Consider the following 12,587-nt stretch of genomic DNA (forward strand, 5'->3'; position numbering starts at 1 on the left):
AGCGATGCCCATGATAGCGGTATTCTTACTTCCTGTTAACAAATTAGCCTAATTACAGCGGAAATATCAGAATGAACAGCTCCGATTGTCTTTTGCGCTTTGTGTAATCGTTCATGATAAATCTTTGAAGTAAGATGTTGGAGCTCTCTGTCGCAGTTAACCATATTGTTTGGAGCCTCAAACAATAATGGCTTCCACGCATCAGAGAAGAATACGCTAGCTCATCTTATTATTTCTGCCTGACGTCTGTAAACAAAATAACCCTTGCAACACCTTTGTCTGCAAACGGCAATTTCGTGAGCCCAAAATATTCTCTTCAGCTACGATAAGGCTGGATTCTGTCGCCAATGTAAGCCTTACAGGTCTGATCTATAGAAGTCTTTTCTATCATATCAAAACGATTGGAACACACCTTTGGCATCCAAGAAAAGTGTAAACGGATTTAAGAAAAGGGAGTACTCGAAATGCGATGCTCCCTGTATGAATCCGTAGATAATTTGAACTGAATTTCTTTGACATTTCGATACTAATTATGCCATGCATCATCAGAGACATTTGTAGGATGAATGGAAGGAGGTTCCGCAGAGGAGGGCCGACCTTGCCTATCACAACTGATTTAACTCGCTTTCAATCACGACATGACTTAACTTGTCTATCCCACGTGACTAATCTGTTGAAGTCACTTGATTGACTCTTCTTCTTCTTCTTCTTCTTCTTCTTCTTTTTTCTTGTCCAGTCATGATCATGATCGTATAAATATAGACTGCAAGTGCCCATCATTGTATGACATTAGGTTTTCCCAGTCAATTTCATACTTCTGTCATTCCAATTCATGAATGTGCATTCAAATTCACGCAGCGCACGCACGCAGAAATATTCGGGCATTCAAATTCAGAATCCGAGCGATCAATTTCATTAATGGAAGTTCTATTTCGTTTCGTCAAATTAAATTCACGCTTGATAGGCGTTCATTTTCCAAATGCAAGCATTGCATTTCCTACTCGTGCATTCAAATTCACGCGATATCATGTGATAGTCCCGATGAGCTTGTTTGGAGCGTTCAGTTTCCATTTTCAGGCGATCAAGTTCCTACTTTCTGTATTCAAATTAACGAGGAAAATGGAGAAGACTTTTTTTTTAAAAGAAAGTAGAAAGGGCATACATAACCTATGAGGGCTTGCATATAGTGTAATTATGATTGTTTAAAGGTTCTACATTGTTCTGTGTTCATGCATTCTTTGTTTTTCGTCTCAATAAATTTTAAAATGTAAAGGTCTGTTCAGCAGTGCATCTCAACACGACAATCTGATCATATTTCTTGATGATACTGCATGCTGACAACGCCCCAACACATAACAACACAATGACAATGCATCAATTTAAAGACAAACTGACACACAATGATATCACATAGTCCCAAAAAAGTAAACCAATAAGATAGCAATAAACAACAAACAAGACGTAAGCAATCTTCCCTATTTTGCTCGCCTGTAGGCCTATACAGTGCCTAATGTGCCTGTATATTCCTTCTCATGAAGCCCGAGTTCAAATTTTAGAATGAACAGGTGAACCTATACTGCAAAATAAATAATCTTCGTCATAAATCCCAATATATTCAAAGCTAAATGAAAAAGACACACATACACGACCCAAATTAACTAAATCAGTACTTCAGTTAATTGGAACATGGTTGCCTATTCACGAATTTGAATGACCGACGAAATTCCGTCGCCAGCTTGAAATGAATTTAAATGCTCATTGCTGAAATGCGTGCTCCTCTATTTAATTTGAATGCTCCGATAGTGAATTCGAATGACCGGATTTGAATTTGATTGCTGATTCAGTGCTGCGAGCGTGGAATGCGTGAAATTGAATGCTCGGAATAGGAACTTGAATGACAAAAGTATGAAATTGACCGGGAAAACCTATATTAGCAAAGCGCATATTCTCAATCAACCATGCACAGCCTCTGAAGAGAGAAATCATAAATTAATTGGCATCTCACGTTACACAGTTCTAAACTTTTCAAACATAATATGCTTTGATTTCGGAACATCTCTGTGTAAGTATGTGTGTGCGTGCGTGTGTATGTGTATAAATGATCTTGGAGTCACGTAACTGATTATGTTTGTTTCGATTAATTATTGTTGTTTGCATATCGTTTGCGTACATTCCAGATGAATGTCTTGTTATGTAATATGATAGAAATCAAATGAAGTGTATTAAAAGGTAAAAGAAAAAAATATTGTTTGTTTTTTGTTGGCGTTGATTTTCTATAGCTTAAAGAACAATGGGCTAAATTTTGCTTCGTTTCCTGGCGCAAGTTCATAGATATTCTTCATCGTACTGATGTATGATGATTTACGATCAATGAATATAAAACAAGGATACTTCGGAGAGACATGGATATGACCATGTGGGACTGGTCGTATTTTGTTTTCCTTGTACACTGAAAATATCTATTCTGACATTAGACTGCCACTTTTCTTTTCGTCGAAGCCGTAACCACACATAATCATAATCAAGTGATGTTATGATGTCTATTTTTTTATTCTCTGTCTCTCTCTAATGATTGGAAGTGAAAACGGTAATAATTAGACAGGAAGGAAATAGAAAACAAAAAAGGGTGACTTGTCAAAATTATAAGTGGGCCTTCAAGGAAATGACCCTCATCTTAAAACCACAGCGCGCTCTCAGCTACAGAATCTAGGTCATTATAAACTGAAAGATGACCAACGATGACTAATTACGTTTGACTGACTGGTAAATTCCACATTGACGGTGACGATTTGGAGTAAATACATTCCTCTCGGTTGAGCCTCTGGTTCCCATTTCAAAAAAGAAGTGGCCTAAATCGTTTCGTGTTTACTCAAGAACAGGAAATTACATTGACTAGCTGTGGTGACTGAATGCTTAATGTGGTCATTTATAAAAACAGAGCAAGAAAGAAACTAGAAATGTCGCTAAGGCGACTGGTATGCCTCCGCCATAATGCATGATTCTCCTAATAGGTCTATAGTACATGTGGACAATGTGTGATTACATTTTCACAAAATTGGCAAAATATCAAAATGACAAGTTTGTCACAAATGTGTTGAATGTTCACCTTCCTTGACCTAGGTTTAATTGGATGAATAGGACAACATGTATTTAGGGATTTAAGGACTTTAACTTGATTTTGCCCATTCATAAGTTTATGCATTGAGTAATTTTCAAGGTAGTGGAGAAAAAGTGCAATTTCTGTATTGAAAAGTACATTGTTACCATTTTCATCTGGCCTTTGACCCTAAAATTCATAGGATAATCACTGTCAGACAGAACATGCATGAATATGTGGAAAGTTTCAAGATAACTTGAGCCACTTCTGAGATATGGAGGAAAAAATTAGTTCAGCACTTTCCCTTGATCTTTGTCCTTTTGACCTTTGAGGCCAAAAAAAAAGGGAAAAAAAGTTTCCAGAGAATCTCTATTAGGTTATACATGCATACACCAAGTGTTGAAAAAAAATAATCCTGCTGGCATTGCATAAATATGAGGGAAATAGTAAAATGTTGAAGTGTTGCCCTTGACCTTTGACCCCTGACCTTTGACCCCATGAATCCTAAATTCTCTAGATAATCACTGCCAGTCAGTACATTTATACTATGTTCCATGAAGATACCTTGAACAATATCCAAGTTACGAAGAAAAAAGTGAAGTTTTAATATTGTTACTTGACCTTTTGACCTTTGACCTTTGACCTCATGACATCAAACTTTCACCAGAGAATCTTCATTGGGTAATGCATGTATACACTAAGTTTTAAGAAAATATCTTCAGGCATTGCATAGATATGGAGGAAATAGTGAAATTTTACGTATTTGACCTTGACCTTTTGAACTTTGACCTTGACCATGTGCACCCAAAAGTTGATAGGCACAACTTCACCCCCTAATACACACACATGCCAAGTTTCATTAGGATACCTCAAAAGGTTTTTTAGTTACGCTGTCCACAAAATTCATTACGGACGGAAGGACGGACGGACGGACGGACGGACAACCCAAAAACATAATGCCTCCGGCACCACTTCGTGGCGGAGGCATAAAAAATAGAGAGGAAGAACTAAAAATCGTAATCCGACCCTATCCAACTCTAATATCAATCAAGTCTCCATGACTATTGTATACGTGTTCTTTGAGGGGTACATCTAAAGGCCGTGTCACATCTTTCCGGGCAAGCTACGCGGGCTTGTGGCGAGGAGGTAGTTTCCAGCACGTAGGAGATTTTCCGCGGGCGAACAAGAATGTTTGCAATTTTCGCACTTGTTTCTTACCTACTAGACGCGTGCTACTTAGCTTCTACTTGCGTGCATTCCGTGAGACCTGCGTGAGAGCTTTGAAACTGATCCGTTTTCTGTTACGAGCGACTTATGGGTAATGAGAAGTACCTGCGTTGGAGTTGCCTGCGAGGTGCTGCCGTTAAGGGTCTCCTACTGGTGTTCTGCGTGTACCTCTGCGAGCGAACCCCCACGACTCACTCGGAACAAGTTTTGAGCATGCTCAAGGCCTTGTCATACCGTACCTGAAGGCCGTGTCACACCATTCCGGGCAAGTTACGCGGGCTTGTGGCGAGGAGGTAGTTTCCAGCACGTAGAAGATTTTCAGCGGGCGAACAAAAATGTTTGCAATTTTCATTCATGCCTTGTCATACCGTACGGGGGAAGTTTTGCGGCTTGACTTGCGGGGAAACAAATTTACTCCCCGGAGCTCTCCGCAGTTGGTCCGCACCTGACAGTATCTAGCGCGTAGCTGCCCGGAGGTGCTCACGCAAGTCCGATTTAACCGCAGCCAAGTTTTGAGCATGACCAAAACTTTTTCCGGGTGAGTTCGCGGGAATGCCCGTAGAGGTCCACGCAGAACGCCAGTAGGAGACACTTAGCGGCAGTACTTCCCAGGCAACTCCCACGCAGGTACTTCGCAGTCCCGTATGCAGCCAAGATAATGAAATTTTGTGGGATTTCAGCCATTCCATTAGAGGAATTCCTTCACTGAGTTGTCAGCCCCCACGCGACTGGTACAAAGGTCACACAGTATACTCGCAAGTATAGTTTAAGTAGAACGCGTCTAGCAAGTAAGACACACGCGCTGACTCGCTCAAATCCTTTTCCGCCCTCGGGAATGTCCGGTATGCTAGAAAATCCCTACACGTAACAAGCCCGAGTAGCTTGCCCGGAAAGGTGTGACAGGGCCTAAACACGGTTGCGGGTAAAAATATATGCGTGCGCACCTCCGGGCGACTACGGTTGAGATACATGCTAGGTACTGTCATGTGCGGATCATCTACGGGGACCTCCGGGTAGTCAAAAATGCTCTTTGCAAGTCGCACGCAAGGCTTGCCCGGAAAGGTGTGACACGGCCTTGAGGAAGTTTTGCAGGTTGACTTGCGGGGAAACAAATTTGCTGCCCGTAGCTCTCCGCAGTTGGTCCGCACATGACAGTACCTAGCGCGTATCTCGCCTGTAGTTGCCCGGAGGTGCTCACGCAAGTCCGATTTAACCGCAACCAAGTTTTGAGCATGACCAAAACTTTTTTCCGGGTGAGCCGCGGGGATGCCCGGAGAGGTCCACGCAGAACGCCAGTAGGAGGCCCTTAGCGGCAGCACTTCGCAGGCAACTCCCACGCAGGCACTTCGCAGTCCCCGTATGCAGCCAAGATAATGACATTCCGTGGGACTTTGCCATTCCTTCAGAGGAACTCCTTCACCGAGTTGTCAGCCCCCACGCGACTGGTACAAAGGTCATACAGTATACCCGCAAGTACAAAGAATTAAAACGCGTCCAGCAAGTAAGACACGTGCACTGACTCGCCCAAATCCTTGTTCGCCCTCAGAAATTGCCGGTATGCTGGAAAATCCCTCCACGCAACAGGCCTGCGTAGCTTGCCCGGAAAGGTGTGACAGGGCCTAAACATGGTTGCGGGTAAAAAAATTTCCGTGCACACCTCCGGGTGACTACGGGTGAGATACGTGCAAGGTACTGTCATGTGCGGCTCATTCCGGGGACCTCCGGGTAGTAAAAATTGTTCTTTGCAAGTCGCACGCAAGGCTTGCCCGGAAATGTGTGACACGGCCTTTAGATGCCTTTATCCATTATATAAAACTATAAAGTTTGCATAACGTCCCTTTGAACGAAACAAACAACAGTCGGATATGTAAAAAAAAGATATCGTTCAAATTGAGGCTTTAGACTTGACGTCTAAGACCATTAGCTCCTCTTCAAATTCTTGAGCAATCGATTCGGAGCAATAATCATTAAGGGTTCCATGCATAACGACATTATATGTTTATATGCCTAAACGAACAGGGCTCCTGCCACACTCATTAGTGTCAAACAAGATTAACTAACTTGAGTCCTGCGGAAATAAACAATATCACATCAACATTTTGCTAAAACGGAACCAAGGCTATTTGTGACAATAGCAATGGTGTGTGCAGCATTGGGTGAGTGCCTTATCGGTCTATTTTCCATGCTATTACCATTAATGCGTATTAGGGTAAAAATCCAGATGGGATTTCCCCCACTTATATTGAATATGCACAAATGTCAAAAGTGATCATCAGGTGCTCTTCCAACGTAGTTCATTAATTAGTCGCTGAAAGAAGGATCGGGGATAAGAAAGCGAGAGAGAGAGAGAGAGAGAGAGAGAGATAGAGACAGACGATTCATACAAAGACATGATGAAGATCTTGTAGATAGATATCAAACTGACTATGTGTACAGAAAAAAAAAATGTAAAGAATTAATGACCGATGATTTGATTCGTACATGCTGTCATTGTAATTTCTACCGGTATAAAAAGATACAGTAGCTGCCAGATGAACTATTCATACGACAAGTCTATAATTTTTTATCAGGTGTCATGTTCATAGGAGATAGTCGAATGTGTATGGCACACAGAAACATGGGGTCCGTTTCTTGAAAGTCTTTTAAGAGACTTTTTGCTCATAAGACACACTTTTTTTATGAGAGACTTCATGAAATGGACTTTACTTCTCTCTGAAAGTCTCTCATAGCTACATAATCATGCGCGACTTTGGCCAGTCTGAGGTTTATGTAAAGACTTTTATGCGATGACTTCATGAACCGGACCCATGGACTTGGTTACACTAACATAATTACATGTACACTGCATCCACAAAGATTACAATCTGGTTGCACAAGATGAATATGACAAATGACTAAACAAACTGTATATATTGCAATGATGCATAAATTTAATATTGCTACATGTATTAAATTATGCATGGATGATTATTTACCCTCTCTTCTCTCTCCTACACACACGCACACACACACACACACACACACACACACACACACACATATATAAATTTTGGGAGTTGGGAAGGTTCAAATGATATTTCTCCAATCTATTGCTTTGCCTAAACGAAAAGCCTATTTTTGGGAAAAAATGATCTGATGATTTCATAGTTGTGATGTCGCATCACGAAAGAAAAAGCGTATTATTATAGACATTTAGTACGTTTTTTTCTCGCGTTAATCCACCGGTCCACTAGGCATGCTAGGTGAGAACTGCAGTTAGGGAACTTCATATGAAATATGAATTTCTCCGTCACTTTGCCTCCGTATACCGTCAATTCATTATAAATGTAGGCCTAGATACTATTCCCTGCCCAATGCTCCTTGTGAACTTCTCTCGGGAATCGTCGGGTACGGGACGATAAATCACCGATGATACTCTGTGTTTACTCTCTCCCGTCACTCTAAATGGAACACAACTAGAGGCTTTTGGCGCGTATTTCAAGATAAAACATTAATGCTGTATTATGCCTTGCGATGCCTTTATTGTGTCTGCCTGTTCCTTTACAGAATCTGCATAATCTAAAATTTGCCATTTTTCCTGTTTCATGTGCAGGATATTGGCAATGGAATGCCTTAGAATAAGATATTAATCATACGTTTGTTTGAGATCATTAGTCGACGTACTGACATGAGCAATATTATCACCATTTTTATCAAATCGTAATAAACAGTTCCTGGTCTTTAACACTTAGATACAAAAATGTTCCATCAATGATTAGGCAAAGCATGATTTTTATAAAAAGGGCTTCAGGCGCAGTTCAAGACGGAATATCGACAGCGATGCATCCATGGAATTCGATTTTGGGAGAAATTCGCTACTGTTAAAATCTTTATCTTTACTTAAAAAACAACATTTAGGAAATGTACATTTAACAAATATGTGTAAATCATTTGAGTATTTGAGGCATTGTATGCATAATGTTGTATTGTAACGTCTTCCGTTAAGTTTATGTGTGCGGTGTTTACACTTCTTTAACTATCAATATATTTTTTTAATTCTGTTTTATGTAATTGCAAGAGGTATAGTTTTTTGTGTGTTTTTTGACGGGTCGGCCTAACTATACGAATGGTTACCATTCCTTTTTGGCTGCTTCCCCATGGTAATATAACAATGTTTTATGCAAATTTTTATTCACAATATTTTACTAGGTATTCATATTTTTGTATGATGCATTTCATTGTGTTTTTATTCCTATTTGACATAACTTTTATGATGAGAAAATAAATTGAATTGAATTGAATTGGATTGAATAATTTTCTGCTCCATCCGATTTTGATGAGAACGTCGCCAATTAATTACTTAACTTTCATTTGGTTTATTCATAATACCATCTTTTCACTAGGATCAATTGTAGACGAATCTGTTGCACATGCAAAGGAAACTAGTGAATTAAAGTAAAGAGGTAAATTGCCAACATATTGAACATGGTTACTTAATTGTAATGCTCATTCTTCAATGTAGCAGTGTGTGACATTTTGTTTTCAACTGAAAGCGTTGTCGACAAGTCTGTGTGGTCAGCCATTCTTAAAGTATCTTTAATTTATCGGGCCAGAAATATTACTTCAATCTCGCTGAGACTACTTTAAGCTCACTAGTCTCTGTCTTGAACCCGTGCCCGCTCATGCTTCCAGTACAAACGCTACCCTGGTTTGCTGGCCGCGAGTCTCGATTTTTCGCAATTTATGCTCAGCGAGCTGTCTTGGCCAAAACTGCAGATGTGCGGGATAGAAGTGAGGTTCGTGCCTCTATTATAATCTTTGGTTGAATGTGGCTCGCGGCATACATGCGTGGCTTGAATTTATCCAGGCCTGTCAGAATGTCAGAGTAGACTTCACATTACTCTAGTGATTACATTCCAAATGAGCCCGAGGCACATGTGGTCGACAACAAGAAAGTTGCGCTAGAGCGGTTACTCCTTGTTTTCAGAAGGAAAAAGTGAGGTTTGAGGAAGAAAAACGTATATGTAATGCGCAGTGTAAAACACTCAAGAGTCTGCAGTGCGCGAACGTTTTTATTGTTCGTGTATGTGCTCGTTTGGTCGTTTGCTTTCATAATAATTATGACGGCTCGATTTTGTTTTTGAATACTGTCCACTTCATTTGTTTATTCGAGATACTTCAGAAATAGTCAGTCTGACGGCCTGTGTACAAATTTAACAAAGAAGCAATTTACACGAGACACCTGTTTTCTCACCTGCATGTCAAACAATAACGCCATTGTAAAAAAACAAACAAACAAAAAGCAACAGAAAACGAGGGGCGGAATCGCATACCTACCTGATAGCAGACGGTTCAACGAATTAACAAATATCATGTGCACTGTCTCCTGGATTTCTTAATACATTTCACGTCGCTACTTCTGTGTATGTATTCAACATGATTATACTTGATCTCATCAGCAGTGTTCTATAGCTGTATCGCGGGAAATAAGACGAATATAATTAGGTTTTGAAAATCGAAATTGTGCAGGCACGCCTACACTGCCTGTGTAGTAGGCCTTTCACAATTACATAACGTTGACAATAAAAGAAAGGATGAAGGCACATTAGAGAACATTGTCATATTGAATGTAAAACTTGAAACAAACGCTTTATTAAAGTGAAACTCAAGTGGAACTTGTCAGTTAAATCAAATAAACTATAATCAACAGAGACGCCAATTGCATTATATGCATAAATGTCTTTGCCTGATATACAGTAGGTGAGTTGTATTCCGCCCCTCGTTTCTTTTTTTTTTCTTTGATTGTTTGCTTTTTTTTGGGGGGGGGGGGGACAATGGCGTCATTGTTTGACATTCAGGTGAGAAAACAGGTGTCTCGTGTAAATTACCTCTTTGTTGAATTTGTACACAGACAATTGTAATGTTGACGGTGGAGGACAATACTTGGAGAAGAGAAATGAATGTTAACTGAGCAATATGCGACTTCATGTTCAACTGACAGTGGTCATGTCAAGTGAAGGGAATCGTAATAGAGTTCCATTAAAATCAGGCGAGAAATAAGGAAGATAATCAATCTATAATTTTCACATTTCTCCTGCAGCAGCGATATTTTTCGCATCTATAATAAACATTTGGATTATACGTTTCAATTAAATCAATCTTTAATTCCGAGTCAATGTATACACATAATCATGATACATGTGAATATGAGCAAGTTATAAAACAATGAAAACATTGAAGAAACAAGGCGAGATAAAAAAAGAAGAAAAAAAGGGAAACAGATAGCATAGGTATATAAAGACGAACAGTTAGCATCATAGTTCTGTGTGTGTAGTTGAAAAGGTTGATCGAAGGGTCACACAATTTAGACTTTTTGCAACAGCACTCCTACACGAAAATAGATTTCTCTTGTCTTTGCATGAGTCAAATTCCAAAATTGATATCTGGAACTGATCGGGGAAAAAAAAGATACAGCTGCGCAACATATGCTGATAAACGTAGTTTTTAAATGCTTTGTAATTTCCTACAAGATGTATACGCTTTTAGTCCCTCTGTGGCTAAAATTATCAAGGCTTATAAAAACAAATTGTTCAAAATAACGGGTAAAGAAAACAAGACCCATGTAGGCAAAAGGTCGTATAAGGTTATATACCCAGAATAGTTCACTCATTCTGTCACATGCTGTAGGAAGTGCATTCAGGGTATCATTAACGAATGCAATGAAAAACTAAAGACAAAATGTTCTCTCGTTCATAGCCCTCTTCTCATAATGATGTGCAAAACTGGAAAATAAGAGAAAACAAGACCACCGAAGAAATACATTTTTGGGACGCCCTATAAAACAGGAGGAATTTAAAGATCAAGAAGGCAACAAGATTAGTTACTAAGCGCTAGGATTTGTTTGCTCAAAAGGAAGAGCAGCAGAAGAAGAGGAGGAGGAGGATGCGCAGGAGGAGCAGGGAGAAGAATAAATGCGACGTTTCCCAATTAAGAGTACAGGTATGTTAAAAAAATGAATGACTTTGAAAATAGAGTCTACCTTTCAATGAATATAGGTTGTCTACGTACTCGATTCTGTCGCTTTATACTTTCTTCATTGTAATATACAGACCAGGCTTTGACAATCACGAGCTATCATACAAGATAATCACAATAAGAAGCTTATAGTCGTAAAAGTTTCTTGGTCTGTGTCAAAATTTATCTAAAATTTCCTATTACATTGGTCCCTTTTCGCCACTGTCTCGACACTGCGATATCACACCCATTGCATCACACATTATTCATTGTTATTGGTCTACCGTGTCGGAGTGGCTGGCTACCTCGAGGAAATTAAAATCAAGGGGGAGAAGTTACAGGGTTCAGTGTTTTCCCCCTTCCTTTATGATTTTTTTTTGTTATGCGTTCATTTGCTCTTTTTCTAATTGCGACAAAAAGATGGAAAATAGAAACCAGATCACTATGCTGCTACGGGCTACTACTACTACTACTACTATTACCACTACTACGACGACGATGACGACGACTATACTACTATTACTACTACCCATACTACTACTACTACTACTACTACTACTACTACTACTACTACCACCACCACCACCACTATTACTATCTCTAAAAAAAATCGAGTGAAAATTTTCACTCTTGAAGGAGTGAATACAAAAAAGAGTGAATTTAGAGTGAAACTGGAGTGAATTTCGTGTGAAAATGTTCATTTTCACTCTTTTTAGAGTGACGTCAGGGATCACTCCAAAATCTTCGAGTGATCCCTGAGGTCACTCCCAAATTAGTGAAAATGAACGTTTTCACTCGAAATTCACTCCAATTTCACTCCAATTTCACTCTTTTTTTTGTATGCACTCCTTCAAGAGTGAATATTTTCACTCGATTTTTTTTTAGAGAGACTACCACCACCACCACCACCACCACTACTACTACTACTACTACTACTAGGTTTTCCCATCCATTTTCGCACTTTTATCATTCAATTTCAAAAATTTATTATTCAATTTCGTCCCGAGAAGCAGGTGGAACGCAAATCCTAACTTCAATTTCGTCAATTGTCATTGTAATTCGTTTTTCGTCAAACATTTTCGAAGACATAGCATTCAGAATTGTCAATTTTCATTCAAATTCGTCCCTCCCGCTCACGGATCGCAGAATGTGAAGATAAAATTCGTCTTTGTTCACACAATTTCATGGATTTTTCATTCAAATTATAATAGTCAGATGTTGCCGATTCTTTATTTTGATGGTGAACCAACCTTAAGCCGACATATTTTTA

This window comes from Diadema antillarum, unplaced genomic scaffold, assembly GCF_040938485.1.
Source record: "Diadema antillarum isolate AM-2024a unplaced genomic scaffold, OU_Dant_1.0 scf00000003, whole genome shotgun sequence".
NCBI lineage: Eukaryota > Metazoa > Echinodermata > Echinoidea > Diadematoida > Diadematidae > Diadema > Diadema antillarum.